This window comes from Mustela putorius, unplaced genomic scaffold (assembly GCF_011764305.1).
Source record: "Mustela putorius furo isolate JIRA1106 unplaced genomic scaffold, ASM1176430v1.1 tig00003949_pilon_pilon_pilon, whole genome shotgun sequence".
NCBI lineage: Eukaryota > Metazoa > Chordata > Mammalia > Carnivora > Mustelidae > Mustela > Mustela putorius.
The window spans coordinates 9,070,805-9,087,861 of record NW_025422093.1 but is presented as its reverse complement, the minus strand read 5'-3'; positions in this window follow the sequence as shown (position 1 = coordinate 9,087,861).

Sequence of the window (17,057 nt, the reverse complement as noted above, 5' to 3'; positions counted from 1 at the left end):
TTCAAAAGTTTAGTTCTTTAGCTCCCCAACCAGTACAGTTTAAGACTCTGGTATTTATCTTGAGGAGAAAGCTAGCTGCATGTGGATGTCCCTTAAGTCTCCAGTTCTGTCCCTACAGCACTGTTGAACCACAGCAAGTTCTGTTAGTTTCTCTGCCTTTCAGTACTCACCTACTACCCGTGTGAAACCCAAATTCTCACCCTCTAGTCTGTACTACAGAAGAATGGTTGCAAAAACTCAAGAGCTTATCTTTGAGAGTTTCATGGTTGCTGCAGCAATCTTGTATTTTTCAATTATATTTTTAAAAGACTTTATTTTTTTTAAGATTTTATTTATTTATTTGACAGAGATCACAAGTAGGCAGAGAAGCAGGCAGAGAGAGAGGAGGAAGCAGGCTCCCTGCCGAGCAGAGAGCCCAATGTGGGGCTTGATCCCAGGACCCTGGGATCATGACCTGAGTGGAAGGCAGAGGCTTTAACCCACTGAGCCACCCAGGCACCCCTAAAAGACTTTATTTTTAAGTAATCTCTGCACCCACTGTTATAATTTCTGTATTTCAACCAGTTCTTCTGATTCTCAGTAGATCAGCCTATCTGGAAATAAAAATCCCTATCACTCTTTTTCTTTAATGTTCTACTTCTATAACATCCTATCTCTCTCTGTCCTCAGACTGCCTTCGAATTCATCATCCACAGAGATGTCAAAGTAGTCTATCGAACCCGAATATGTTCTTGTGGATTATTAGCTTTAAAATGTTTCAAAACTCCCACAGCCTCAGTAGCGGTTTTGCAGAGGAGACTGGGAAAAAAAGAAAGAAGAGGTTAATGGGTTAGCCTTTGGATCTTACACTGCAACTTCAAAGAGTGAAGCTGATTTATATATCAGAGTCCTGTAGGTTCTCACATTTGTTCCTTTTGTTTAAATCATCAACCAGCAGAATAAAGTACTATGATCTGACCTGTGCTGCACTTCCAGACTCATCTCCCCCTGCCTGCCTCCCACCAAACTTCCTGTGGTGCCAATGGCTCCCAGCCTTTCCCAATTCCAGTACAGAGCAGTGCTTTTCATTCTCAAATGTTGGTCATATTGTTCATTCTGCTGAAAATGCCCTCTTCTCCAATCCTTTAAATCTCCAATTCTTTGTTATCCTCACTGGTGCTTCATGACACTTAGTGTGCATCATTTCCACACACACACCCCGCTTTATTGAGATACAATTAACCTATGACACTGTATAAGTTTAGGGTGTACGACATGTTGATTTGATACACTTATATATTATAAAATGACTACCACAGTAGGGTTAGTTAACACCTCCATAAGCTTACATAATTACCACCATTTTTAGTATTGAGAACATTCAAGATTTAATCTCTTAGCAACTTCCCACTATATAGTACAATATTATTAACTGTAATAACCATGCTGTACACTAGATCCCCAGAACTTATTCATTTTATAAATGGAAGTTTATACCCTTTGGCCAACCTCACCCCATTTCTCAATGCCATTGCATCTCCACACAGACACACACACAGACACACACACACACACACAGACACACACACACATCCCTTCTGGTACCATCATTTTATTCTGCTCTATGAGTCTGGCTTTCTTAGATTCCACATATAAGTGATATACAGTGTTTGTGTTTCTGATTTTTCTCACTTAGCAATGTCTTCAAGGTTGCAAATTGCAGGATTTCCTTCTTTCTCATGGCTGAATAATATTCTACTGTGTATATATACACCACATCTTCTTTACCTATTCATCCACTGATAGACCCTTAGGCTGTTTCCATATCTTTGCTATTATGAGCAATGCTGCAATGAATATTGGAGTGCACATATTTCTTGGATATCTTGTTTTCACTTCCTTTGGACGGATACCCAAAAGTGGAATTGCTGGATCATAATAGTTCTATTTTTAATTTTAGGAGGAAACTCCATATTGTTTTCCATACTGGCTGCACCAGTTTACGTTCCCATGGACAATAGATAAGAATTCATGCTTGTCAACATTTTTTAAATCTTTTCTTTCTTTCTTTCTTTCTTTCTTTCTTTCTTTCTTTCTCTCTCTCTCTCTTTCTTTCTTTCTTCTTTTTTTACTATAAACAACTTAAAAAAACCCCAAACATACCTATAATGTATTCTTTGCTCCAGGGGCACAGGTCTGTGAATCATCAGACTTACACATTTCACAGCACTCACCATAGTACATACCCTCCCCAGTGTCCATAACCCAACCACCCTACCCCTCTTTCCCTGCCCCCCAGCAACCCTCAATTTGTTTTGTGAGATTAGGAGTCTCTTACAGTTTGTCTCCCTCCCGATCCAATTTTGCTTTATTTTTTCCCTCCCAACCTCCATGACCTCCCATTCTGCCTCCCAAATTCCCCATATCAAAGAGATCATATAATTATTGTCTTTCTCTGATTGACTTATTTTGCTCAGCATAATACCCTCTAGTTCCATCCACGTCATTGCAAAGATTTGGGGTTTTTTTGTTTTGTTTTGTTTTGTTTTCTGATGATAGCTATTCTAATAGGTGTGAGGTTAAATCTCTATGATTTTTTTAAAAACTTTACTTATTTATTTGAGAGAGAGAGATCATGAGAGGGGAGGTCAGAGGGAGAAGCAGACTCTCCGCTGAGCAGGGAGACTAATGCGGGACTCAGTCCCAGGACTCCAGGATCATGACCTGAGCTGAAGGCAGTCACCCAACCAACTGAGCTGCCCAGGCACCCCAAAATCTCTTTATGACTTTGATTTACATTTCTCTGATGATTAATGATGTTGAGCGTCTTTTCATATACCAATTGACCATTTGTATGTCTTCTTTGGGAAAAAAAAAAATCTCTTCAGTTCCTCTGCCCACTTTTTTTTAAAGATTTTATTTATTTATTTGACAGAGATAGATCACAAGTAGGCAGAGAGGCAGACAAAGAGAGAGAAAGACAGGGAAGCAGGCTCCCTGGTGAGCAGAAAGCCCAATGTGGGACTTGATCCCAGGACCCTGAGATCATGGCCTGAGCCGAAGGCAGCGGCTTAACCCACTGAGCCACCCAGGTGCCCCCGCCTGCCCATTTTTAAAGTGGGTTCTTTGTTTTCTGCTATTGCTTTGCATGGTTTCCTTATATATTTAAATATTAACTCCTTATCCAACTTATTATTTGCAAATACTTTTTTCTATTCCATATGTTTCCTTTCTATTTTGTTAATTGTTTCTTTTGATGAGCAGAAGCCTTTTAGTTTAACGTGATCCCACTTATTTATTTTTGTTGTCATTGTTTGTGCTTTTAATGTCATATCCAAAAAACTATTGCCAATGTTAAGGGATTTTTTTCTTTTTCTTTAGGTGTTTTATGGTTTTAGGTTTTACACTAAAGTCCTTAATTCATGCTGAGTTAATTTTTGTGAGTGGTGTATGATAGGGGCTCAATTTCATCCATCTCTATATGATTATCCAGTTTTCCCAGTACCATTTTTTGAAGAGACTATCACTTCCTCATTGAATATTCTTGAATCCCTTGTCAAATATTAATTGACTGTATATGCAAGAGTTCACTTATTGATTCTTGATGCAATTCCATTGGTCCATGTTTATATTTTTATACCAGTACCATACTGTTTTGATTAATGAAGCTTTGTAGTATAGTTTTTTTAAAGATGTTATTTATTTATTTGACAGAGAGAGACACAGCAAGAGAGGGAACACAAGCAGGGGTAAGTGGGAGAGGGAGAAGCAGGTTTCTTGCTGAGCAAGGAGCCCAACGTGAGACTCAATCCCAGGACCCCGGGATCATGACCGAAGCCAAAGGCAGATGCTTAACAACTGAGCCACCCAGGTGCCTTGTAGTATAGTTTGAAGTCAGGAAGTATAATGCTTCCAGCTTTGTTCTTTCTCAGATTTGCTTTGACTATTCAGAGTCCTTTGTGATTTTATCGGAATGTTAGGATTTTTTTTTTTTTAAGTTTCTGTGAAAATTCTTTGGAATTTTGATAGGGGTTGCATTCAATATATAGATGGTTTTGGGTAGTATGAACAATTTAACAATATTAATTCTTCCAACCCATGAACACGGGATATCTTTCCATTTATTTATTTTTTTTATTTAATTTCTTTTCAGTGTAACAAAATTCATTGTTTATGCACCACACCCAGTGCTCCATGCAGTACGTGCCCTCCATAATACCCACCACCAGGCTCCCCAAGACTCCCACCCCCCACCTCTTCAAAACCCTCAGATTGTTTTTCAGAGTCCATAGTCTCTCATGGTTCATCTCCCCCTCCAATTTCCCTCAACTCCCTTCTCCTCTCCATCTCCCAATATCCTCTGTGTTACTTCTTATGCTCCACAAATAAGTGAAGCCATATGATAATTGACCCTCTCTGCTTGATTTATTTCACTCAGCATAATCTCTCCCAGTCCCGTCCATGTTGCTACAAAAGTTGGGTACTCATCCTTTCTGGTGGAGGCAGAATACTCCATAGTGTATGTGAACCACATCTTCCTTATCCACTTATCCGTTGAAGGGCATCTTGGTTCTTTCCACAGTTTGGCGACTGTGGCCATTGCTGCTATGAGCATTGGGGTACAGATGGCCCTTCTTTTCACTACATCTGTATCGTTGGGATAACTACCCAGTAGTGTAACTGCAGGGTCATAGGGAAGCTCTATTTTTAATTTTTTAAGGAATCTCCACACTGTTCTCCAAATTGGCTGCACCAACTTGCATTCCTACCAACAGTGTAAGAGGGTTCCCCTTTCTCTACATCTTCTCCAACCCACGTTGTTTCCTGTCTTGCTAATTTTGGCTATTCTGACAGGTGTAAGGTGGTATCTCAAAGTGGTTTTAATTTGAATCTCCCTGATGGCCAGTGATGATGAACATTTTTTCATGTGTCTGATAGCCATTTGTAGGTCTTCATTGGAGAAGTGTCTGTTCATGTCTTCTGCCCATTTTTTGACATGATTAACTGTTTTGTGTGTGCTGAGTTTGAGATGTTCTTTATAGATGCTGGATATCAGCCTTTTGTCTATACTGTCATTTGCAAATATCTTCTCCCATTCCGTGGGTTGCCTCTTTGTTTTGTTGACTGTTTTCTTTGCTGTGCAGAAGCTTTTGATTTTTATGAAGTCCCAAAAGTTCATTTTTGCTTTTGTTTCCTTTGTCTTTGGAGACATATCTTGAAAGAAGTTGCTGTGGCTGATATCGAAGAGGTTACTGCCTATGTTCTCCTCCAGGATTCTGATGGATTCCTGTCTCATGTTGAGGTCTTTTATCCATTTCCAGTTTATCTTTGTGTACGGTATAAGAGAATGGTTGAGTTTCATTCTTCTTCATATAGCTGTCCAATTTCCCAGCACCATTTATTGAAGGACTGTCTTTTTTCCACTGTATATTTTTTCCTGCTTTGTTGAAGATTAGTTGACCATAGAGTTGAGGGTCCATATCTGGGCTTTCTATTCTGTTCCACTGGTCTATGTGTCTGTTTTTATGCCAGTACCATGCTGTCTTGGTGATCACAGCTTTGTAGTAAAGCTTGAAATCAGACAATGTGATGCCCCCAGTTTTGTTTTTGTTTTTCAACATTTCCTTAGCGATTCGGAGTCTCTTCTGATTCCAAACAAATTTTAGGATTATTTGCTCCAGCTCTTTGAAAAGTACTGGTGGAATTTTGATTGAAATGGCATTAAAAATATCGATTGCTCTAGGCAGTATAGACATTTTAACAATGTTTTTTCTTCCTATCCAAGATAATGGAATAGTCTTCCATCTTTTTGTGTCTTCTTCATTTTTTTCATGAGTGTTCTGTAGTTCCTCAAGTACAGATCCTTTACCTCTTTGGTGAGGTTTATTCCCAGGTATCTTATGGTTCTTGGTGCTATAGTAAATGGAATCGATTCTCTAATTTCCCTTTCTGTGTTTTCATTGTTAGTGTATGGGAAAGCAGCTGATTTCTGTACATTGACTTTGTATCCTGCCACATTACTGAATTGCTGTATGAGTTCTAGTAGTTTGGGGGTGGAGTCTTTTGGGTTTTCCATATAAAATATCATGTCATCTGCAAAGAGAGAGAGTTTGACTTCCTCATTGCCAATTTGGATACCTTTTATTTCTCTTTGTTGTCTGATTGCTGTTGTTAGGACTTCTGATACTGTGTTGAACAAGTGTAGTGAGAGTGGGTTTCCATTTATTTTTGTATTTTTTTCACCTAGGTTCTATAGTTTTCAGCTTACAGATTTTCACTGTCTTGGTTAAATGAGTGTTTTAGTGGTTTTGATGCTATCACAAATGAAATATTTTGTTTTTCAGATATTTTATTGTTAGTATATAGAAATGCAACGATTTCTGTATGTTGATTTTGCAACCTGCAACTTTAATTTGTTGACTACTCTAATAGTTCTTGATTGGTCTTTAGGATTTTCTATATATAAGATCATATAATCTGCAAAGATAATTTTATTTCTTCCTTTTTTTTTTTTTTTTATTTCTTCCTTTTCAATTTAGATGCCTTTTATTTCTTTTTCTTGCCTAATTATTCTGGCTAGGACTCCAGTACGGTGTTGGATAGGAGTAGTAATTGTGGACACACTTTCAACCTTTCACCACTATGATGTTACCTAAGTTTTGTCATATATGGCATTTATGTTGATGCACATTCTTTCTTTGATCAATTTTTTGATAGCTTTTATTCTGAAAGGATGTTGTATTTCACCAAATGCTTTTTCTGCATCAATTGGGATGAACATATGATTTTCATCTTTTACTCTACGAATATGTTGTAAGACATGTGTTGACTTGGGTAGTTGAACTATCCTTTTATCCCAGGAATATATTCCACTTGATTGTGGTATATGATCATTTTAATGTGCTGTTGAATTCAGTTTGCTAATATTTTCTTTAGGATCTTTGCATCTATATTCATCAGGTATATTGGCCTGTAGTTTTCTTTCGTTGTAGTTTCCTTGTTTGGTGTTGGTACATGATAATGCTGGCCTCATTAAATGGGCTTTCAAATGTTCCCTCTTCTTCAACTTCTGGAAGAGTTTCAGAAGGATTAGAAGAATTTGAGATGGATTGCTATCAATTCTTCAAATGTTTGGAAGAGTTCACCAAGGAAACTCTCTGGACTTTTCTTTGGTGGGGGATTTTGATTATTGATTCATCTCCTTATTATTGGTACATTTCAATTTTCTGTTCCTTCATGATTCAGTCTTGGCAGGTTGTACCTACTAAATTTCTTCTAGGTTATCCAATTTATTGTTGCATAATTGTTCATAGTAGTCTCATGGTTCTTTGTAATTCTGTAGTTGCAAGTTACAAAGTCTCTTCTCTCATATCTGATTTTATTTATATGAGTCATTTTCTCTTAGTCTAGCTAAAAGTTTGTCAATTTTGTTGTATTTTTAAAAAATCAGCTCTGGGTTTCATTGATATTTTTTATTCCTATTTATAATATTTCTATTTCTTTTCTGGTCTCTATAATTTCTGATCTGATCTTTGTTATTTCTTTCCTTCTTTAGTTTGTTCTTCTTTTTGTAGTTCCCTGAGGTGTAAAGTTAGGTTGATTATTTAACATCTTTCTGTTTTCTTTGTGTAGGTGTTTATCCCTATCAACTTCCTTCCTAGAGCTGCTCTTGCTGTTTCCAACGGGTTTTAGTATGTTGTGTTTCCATTTTTATTTGCTTCAAGATTTTTAAAATTTCCTTTTTGTTTTCTTCTTGATCTATTATTTGTTCAGGACTGGGTTAATTTCTACAAATTTGTGAATCTTGCAGCCTTCCTCCTGCTATTAATCTATAATTTCCTAACATTGTGACCTGAAAACATACCTGGTGTGATTTCAATTTCCCTAAATTTGCTAAGATTTGTTTTGTGATGTACCATATAGGCTGTCCTGGAGAATGTTCTGAGTGCTTTTAAGAAGATTGTGTATTCTGGGGCTGCCTGGGTGGCTCAGTGGGTTAAGCCTCTGCCTTCAGCTCAGGTCATGATCTCAGGGTCGTGGGATTGAGTCCCGCATCGGGCTATCTGCTGGCCAGGGAGCCTGCTTCCTCCTCCCCCTCTCTCTCTTTCTCTCTCTGCTTGCCTCTCTGACTACTTGTGGTCTCTCTCTGTCAAATAAATAAAAATCTTTAAAAAGAAAAAGAGAATATTGTGTATTCTAACAAACTGAGTGTTTTGGGGGGTGTGGGGATGGGTGAGCCTGGTAGTGGGTATTAAGGAGGGCACATATTGGATGGAGCACTGGGTGTAATGTGTGAATGATGAATCTTGGAACACTACATCAAAAGCTAATGATGCATGGTGACTAACATAACACAATAAAAATTTATTTTTAAAAAGATTTTATTTATTTATTTGACAGAGATCACAAATAGGCAGAGAGGCAAAGGGAAAGGAGGAAAGCAGCCCCCCCCCACCTCCAAGCAGAAAGCCTGATGTGGGGCTTGATCCCAGGATTCTGAGATCATGACCTCAGCTGAAGGCAGAGGCTTAACCACTGAGCCATGCAGGCACTTCCACAATAAAAATTAAAAAGAAGAAGAAGAAGAAGGAGGAGGAGGAGGAGGAGGAGGAGGAGAAGAAGAAGAAGAAGAAGAAGAAGAAGAAGAAGAAGAAGAAGATGATGATTTTGGGATATGAAGAAGAAGAGGAAGAAGAAGATTTTGTATTCTAGTGTGGTTGGATGGAATGTTCTAGATATGTCTTTTAGATCTCTTTGGTCATAAAATATAGTTCAAATCCAAGTTTCCTTATGGCATGGGTGGTTCAGTGGTAGAATTCTTGCCTGCCAAGTTTTCTTATGGATTTTCTGCCTGGCAATCTATTTTTGAAAGAGGTGTATTGAAGTTCCCTACTATTACTGTATTATTGTCTATTTTCCCTTCAGATCTATAATTGTTTAATATATTTAGATGCTCAATGTAGAGTGCATATATATTTAAGATTATCATACCTTCTTGATGAATTGACTTATCATTATATAATGACATTGCCTTTTATAGTTTTTGGTTTAAAATTTATTCTGTCTGATATAGGTATGGTTACCACTGCTCCCTGGACTTCTACTTGCATGCACTATCTTATTCCATTCCTTCACTTTAAGCTTATGCATCCTTAAGCTAAAGCAAGTGTTTTGTAGGCAGCATATAGTTGAGTTTTCTTCTACTTCTTCTTCTTCTCCTTCTCCTTCTCCTCCTCCTCCTTCTCCGCTTCCTCCTCCTCCTCCTCCTCCTCCTTCTTCTTCTATCTATCCAGCCACTCTATGCCTTTCTTTTGGAGAATTCAATCCATTTATATTTAGAGTAGTTATTTATAGGTAGGGACATATTCATACCATCTTATTAATTTCTAGCCATTTTGTATTTCCTTCTTTCCTTTCTCTTGTTGCCTTCTGTGACCTGATGATTTTCTGTAGCAGTATGCTTTGATTTCCTTCTCTTTATTTTTTGTAATCAATTGTAAGTTTTTGCTTATGGTTATCATGAGGCTTATGTGAACTGTCTTATAGATATAACAGTCTATTTTATGCTGGTAACAACTTAAGCTGCATACAAAAATTCTGCCCTTTTACTCTCCTACCCTTCATGTTTTTTATATCATCATTACCTCTTTTATATTGGCATTCATTTAAAAATTATTATATCTATAGTTATTTTCAATATTCTTATCTTTTAACCTTTATGCTGTAGTTAAGTGGTTAACATATCTCCATATTATGGTACTAGGTATTCTGAATTTGCCATATATTTACCTTTACTAGTGTATTGTATATTTTCAGGTTAATTGGTGTCTTATTATTTCTGCTTGAAGAACTCATTTCAGTATTTCTTATAAGACAGTTCTATTGGAATGCTAAGTGAAATAAGTGTCAGAGAAAGGCAAATACCATATAATTTCACTCAATTATGTGGAATTTCAGAAGCAAAACAAATGAGCAAAGGGGAAAACAGAAAAGCAAACCAAGAAATAGACTACTAACTGTAGGGAACAAACTGATAATTACAAGAGGGGAGTTTGATTGGGGGATGGGTAAAATAGGTGATGGGGATTAAGGAGTGCACTTGTTGTGATGAGCACTGAGTGTTATACACAAGTGTTGAATCACTATATTGTACACCTGAAACTAATATTACACTGTATGCTAACTAACTGCAATTTAAATAAAAACTTGAAAAAAAAAAACCTGTTCTACTGGTGATAAACTCCCTCAGCTTGTTTGTTTGGGAAAGTCCCATTTCTCCATTTCTGAAGGACAGCTTTGCAGTTAGAGTATTGTTAGTTGGCACTTCTTTTCTTTCAGCACTTTGAAAATATCACCTCTTTCTCCTGGCCTGCAAGATTTCTGCCAGATATATGTAAATAGCTTTATGGGAGGGGTCCCTTGTAAGTTATATACTTCTTTTCTTTTTGTGTTTTTAAGATTCTCTATTTGCCTTTTATCTTTGATGGTTTTATTTAATGTGCCTGGGAGACAATCTTTTTAAGCTGAGTTGGGTGATCTATGAACTTCATCAACTTGGATATCCAAATCACTCCCCAGATTTAGAAAACTCTCAGCAATTAATTCTTTAAGCTTTCTTCCCCCTCCCCTTCTCCTTTTGGAACTTCAATAATTTTCAAATTGTTTCTTAGTATGTAATTCTATAGATTATGTAGGTTTTCTCCATTCTTTTTTATTCTTCTCATTGTTGTTCTCTGACTAAATAACATCAAAGTTCCTGTCTTCTGATTCATAAGTTCTTTCTTCTGTTTGTTCCATCATGATGATGATGTTCTCTAAGGCATTTTGCACTTTGTTCTTTGAATTCTTCAGCTCCAGAATTTGTTTTATTCTTTTATGACTTGTATCTCTTTGTTAAGCTTCTGGGTCCCCCCCCCCCCATATATTGTTTCCCTGATTTTGTTGAATTATCTTCCTGTGCATGTATGCTTTGGTTTTGTTTTGGTTTTGGGGGTCTTTTTGTAGCTCATTCAGTTTCCTTAAAACAGCTCTTTTGAATTCTTTACCAGGTCCATTGCAGATCTCTGTTTTGGGCATCAGTTTCTGGAAGATTACTGTGATCCTTTGGTCTTGTCATTTTTCTTGCCTTTTTATGTTCCTCGAAGTTTTGCATTGTGGTCTTTACATCTGACAGAGCCACCTCCTTCAATCTTTACTAGCTGCCTTTAGTAGAGGAAAAACTTCCATCATCACTGCTAGGGATTCTGAGGCTTTCTCAGCTCCTTTGTACAGCTGTTCCGTGCTTCTTGCTCCCTCTTGTGGCAGAACTCCGTGTGTGTGTGTGTGTGTGTGTGTGTGTGTGTGTGTGTGTCAGAACTCTTAAGCTTAAATGCCTTCTCTTGATCCTTTAATGCGCTAGGTAGAATGCTGACAGCTTCCTTTTTGTTTTCCCAAAGGTGGCATTAAAGTTCAAATCTGTGGTCTCTTTCTGGCCTACAGATTCCAGCTGGCTCTCTGTGAATGTTCACTAGCCATATGTCAGAGATTGATTTCACTGCTGTCATCAGAAAATGCACAGAGCAAGTTGGATACAGGGTATGAATGTGTGTGTGTGTGTGTGTGTGTGTGTGTGTGTGTGTTGCATCGAGGACTGGGGGAGGCTATGGGCCAGGTGGGAAGATCTGTGGGTGAGGAGTCCCCTGCAGTTAGTACTCTGGTTTCCTGATGCAGTCCACAACAGAGTTAGTAAGATCCACATCTTTTTAATACCCTCTGAGAATCCTATCTGTGCTCTCTCAGCCTCTTCCCATTCTCCAGTCCTTATGTTTATGATTCAGTACTCTCTGGATAGCTGAGAGAAAAATGAGATCCTTTCACAGTTGTTCTACACTTTTTTCTCACTTTCCCTTGTTAACCAGAGAAATCATGGGCTCAGATTTCTCTTGGTCTTAACCTGTGCTCTCTTAGGGGAAAGGTGATGACTCTGTTCCTCTTCTTTTTCCAATGTGTCACAACTCCTTTTTTCTTTTTTCTTTTCTTTTCTTTCCTCTTTTCTTTCCTTTCCTCTTTTCTTTTCTTTTATTAAATTTTTATTTTTTTAAATTATTTTTTAAATTAAATAATAATGTATTATTAGCCCCAGGGGTACAGGTCTGTGATTTGCCAGATTTACACACTTCACAGCACTCACCATAGCACATACCCTCCCCAATGTCTATAACCCAACCACCCTCTCCCTACCCCTCTCCCCCTGGCAACCCTCAGTTTGTTTTGTGACATTAAGAGTCTCTTATGGTTTGTCTCCCTCTCTATCCCATCTTGTTTCATTTATTCTTTTCCTACCCTCCCAACCCCCCCCCCATGTTGCTTCTTGACTTCCTCATATCAGGGAGATCATATGATAGTTGTCTTTCTCCAATTGACTTACTTCGCTAAGCATAATACCCTCTAGTTCCATCCACATCATTGCAAATGAAAAGATTTCATTTCTTTTGATGGCTGCAGAGTATTCATTCCATTGTTTATATACACCACCACATCTTCTTTATCCATTTAACTGTTTTCTCTTTTCTTTCTTTCTTTTTTTTCTTCAATATTGTCCTGGAAATTTTCTGGGAACCTGGACTTATACAATCCTCTTTTGGCCTTGATTTTCTAAGACAGTGTTTTGCAGGCACTCCTAGACTATGGTTGAGGGGGCTGGAGTGGCTCACAGGTCACTACAGTGTACATAGCTGAGACTGAGACCTGTAAGCCTATTATTACCCATTATACAAGTGGTGGAACTCCTCCCAGGTTCCTTGAAAAATAGTGCTAGATCCCACAGCTCCCACCTAGGCACTTTTGTTCATGGATGGATGTCAAATTATTGTTGGTGGGGAGGCACAGATGAGGGATGTCTTATTTAGCCATAATGCTGACATCACTCCACTCCCATTGTGTATCTTTATAATTACCCTTACCATGCTCTATTATCAGTATAATTAACCATGGGATCCTTAACTTGGGATCATTTTTTACTCCCTGGCACTTAGCACAGTGTCTGGCACCCAAGAACTCAAATATTTATTGAATAAGTAAATGAATTAGTCATCAGAAGATACTTGGAATTTTATTTTTATTATTTATTTATTTATTTATTTATTTGACAGAGAGAGATCACAAGTAGGCAGAGAGGCAGGCAGAGAGAGAGGGGGGGAAGCAGGCTCCCTGCTGAGCAGAGAGCCAGATGTGGGACTCGATCCCAGGACCCTGAGATCATGACCTGAGCTGAAGGCAGCGGCTTAACCCACTGAGCCACCCAGGCGCCCGATACTTGGAATTTTAAATGGCATGTTTAATTGGGGAAGGGATTAATTAAGATAAGTGAAACCCAACAAAGATAATAAATAGAAGTAAGTAGAAATAAGAAATAAATAACAGCATTGGTAGGTCTGTGTGCAGTTAATTAGAGAAAAGGTTACATGGAGAAGGCAGATTTGATAGCCTGTAAGAAGTCAGGATAAGTTTTTCACTGGCAAACTGATGTAATAAAAACATTTGTTTAGGAATATTTATTTAATGCAGAATAGAATTTGAATAGGAATAGTCTGTTATACTAGAATCCTCAAAGGCATTCTTGGCTTCCATAGGCTAAACTGGTCAATGAAATCCTGCTGGTGGTACTGATAAATGTCTTTGGAATGTGAGCTGTAGCACTATGCTGCTAGTTTGATCACAGTCTCTTTCCTGGATTTTAGCAATAGCCTCTTCACTCATCTCCTTCCTTACAGTTTCCTCACTCCGATCACTTTCTATGCTCCTACCAAAGAGATTTTTCTAAAAACAAGTTTAACCTCCCTAAAGAATCATCCATCTTTTGCTAGCAAACTCTTTAGCAGATTACACACAGCCCTTCACAACCTAATGCTGCCCAACATTTTTGGATTTGTGTCAAATCACTCATTCCATATACATATTTAAAATACACCATGTTCTCATGTTTATCTGTCACTTGCACATACTGTTTCCTTTTTCTGAAATGTACCTCCACCCTTCTCCACTTGAAAAAAACAGTTCAAATGTCACCTGCTTTATGAAGCCAACCCCTCCTCCCCCAGGCAGATTTAAACAGATGGATCATTCCTTAGTCATGTTTGTATTTTTAGAAGTTGTTGCAGCATCTAGCATAGTACTGGTTTCTACTAGAAACTAAATTAAAAAAATATATTATGAAAGATGAATATCACCGTTATATCTTGGGAAAAATGTAAAAGAAACAGATTTTTTTTAAAGATTTTATTTGTTTATTTGACAGAGAGAGACAGAGAGGTCACAAGTAGGCAGAGAGGCAGGCAGAGAGAGAGAGAGAGGGAGAAGCAGGCTCCCCGCCAAGGAGAGAGCCCGATGTGGGGCTCGATCCCAGGACCCTGGGATCATGACCTGGGCCGAAGGCAGAGGCTTAACCCACTGAGCCACCCAGGTGCCCCAAGAAACAAATTTTTACAAAGTAAAAAGTGAGTACCATATACACACTCCTGCAATACTCAGATATAATCCCCATTAAACCCAATTTTGTGTATATTATTTCACACACTTTTTATGCATTCACACATTGTATAAAACTACACATGTGTAGTTTTGAAAAATTCAAGCCTAATGTTTTTGAATGACTGAATGAGTGAATAAAAGAACCTAAGATGTTATTTTAACAATATTCATTAAAGAAGTTAAGAAAGAGTCTTTATAGGGATAGAAAAGGAACAATAGAATGTGAGTATTGAAAAAAAAAAACAACACTGCAATTTCATGACTCATTTGCCTATGTTGTCCTTACATACAATCAAATATAATTTCAAAGCTGCAAACTGGATTCATAGGTGGGAATTTATAGCAAGATGAAACAATAAAGGTAATCCCTCCTATATATAGCTCTCTGAATACCAGTTTTCATACCAGTACAAAACAAAGAATTCCACCTTGTAGGATTTTGAAACAATTAGAGATAATATATTAAAATGTTTGGCACATGTCAGAGGGGAGAGGGGTAGGGCATGGGCTAAATAAGTGATGGGGATTAAGGAGTGCCCTTGTGATGAGAAATGGGTGTTGTATGGAAGTGTTGGATCACTATATTGTACTCCTAAAACTAATATAACACTATATATTAACTAACTGGAATTAAAATAAATATTAAAAAATATGTAAATAGCCACGAAATTAAATGTTTGGCACATAATTGAGCAATAAATTATAATTTTAATTGATCAGTTATTTTACAGTAATGCAAGGGCAAATACTATAAAGTTATCCTGTTTATTAACATTATTCTAACAATTTAACCATTCTGGATTTCTTCGACCCTTAAGTCAGCTTTCAGGAATATCCAGCAGTATGAATTTGAGTTTTATAATTTGCATAAAATTACAGCTATCCTTTTGCTTGTCCTACCTCCTGCTGACTCATAGAATTAACTTTAAAATAGAAAGGTTATATTTATATTGCATAATGTTGCTACAGCAATAGCTAAAAATAACTTTGGTGTGCTCTTAATAATTAAGGTTGCATCTTGACTTTGTTCCAATTGGGAAATAATTCATAAACCAATTTGGATAACTTGGAATTGTTAGCATGCAATAGATCTTACTTTCTATTTTTTTTCTCCCTTCCATTCTTCTGTATAGTATGTTAAGGCAAACTCAAGTGTATTCATAATAGAACCTTAGTAAATGAAAATGTTTTGGAGGAAAAAATTACATACATAGTTTTCTATGTGTATAATTTATTGAAATATCGATTTATAGGAAAGATACACTAGGAGAAATTCAGACAATAATTCCCTCCCCCCCTTGCTGCAATAAATTGTTATACTTTTGTAATTTTCATGTGTTGTTACTTTGTTTTCCTAATCAGAGTGTAACCTATTTGGGACAGAAATACCTTACTTAATACCTATTAGAGTGCTATTTAGTTTTTAATGAGTAAATTGTCTTTAAATGTGGTGTTGAAATATCTTATTTCTAGAAATACATTTTACTTATGAGTTTAGAATGCATCTATTCCTCATGCTAAACCTATTAGGTGATTGCTCTTATTTTAGTGAATTATTTGTCCATTATAATTACAAAAGCAAGACTACTTTCTTGAATATTTTTTCTTTGGGTGATATCAATGTATGTAACTCTGTTATTTAGTAGTGAATTATCTTGGTCTCTGGCTGCTGCTACTACTTTTTTACCAGTGTGCATGTATCAATAAACCATTATCATTATTTTCATATGTGTTTCCCAAAATTTTACATAGTCCCCATCTCCACATATTAACTTTTTATTGGTGAATACTTCTAACAGGTGTCACTATTTTCTATGGGGCCAAATTTGTATGTAAATGATTTGTGCAGATGCGAACCTTTTCACATTTTCTGTGTCTCTCTTCCTCCCTCCCTCTACCTATCTGTCATACTGAATATAGTATGTTAGGTACTAAAGGGGATAGAAAGAAGCTGAAGACTTGGTCCTGTCTTCAAGAGCTTGCCATCTATTGAGGAAAAAAAAAATATATGTGCACATAACAAAAGATTAAACACCAGAGCAGTCTATGATATGTCACAAGTAAATAATAAAAGCTCACACACTAAAGAAAAATTCAAGAATATATTTTGGGCTGGAATGATACGGTGTGTTGAATGAGTCTGATGGATAGTCTGATATAATGGAGAAAGCATTACATTTAATTGGAAGACCAGGTTTTCACCTCCACAACCTACTAATTAGTGTAACCTTTTGTGTCTTGTGCTTTCTGAACTTAATTTTTCTCATCTATAAATAATGATACCATCTCTGCCTGCTATTTTAATTTCTGAATAACATAATCAAAGTTATATAAAAATGTTCTAAAATATTAAAGTATGACTCCAATCTAAAGGGGTGTTATTTTTTCATCACCTACCATAGTTTTATGCTCAAACATCACTAATTTAAGAAATGCTAAAAGTTCAATAGGAATAGAAGAGTAATGCTGATATATAACATATGTGTATGCATGTATTGATGTGGGAAACAAAAGCAGTAGAAAAATTACTTTTTTAAAGATTCATTTTATTTATTTATTTGACAGATAGA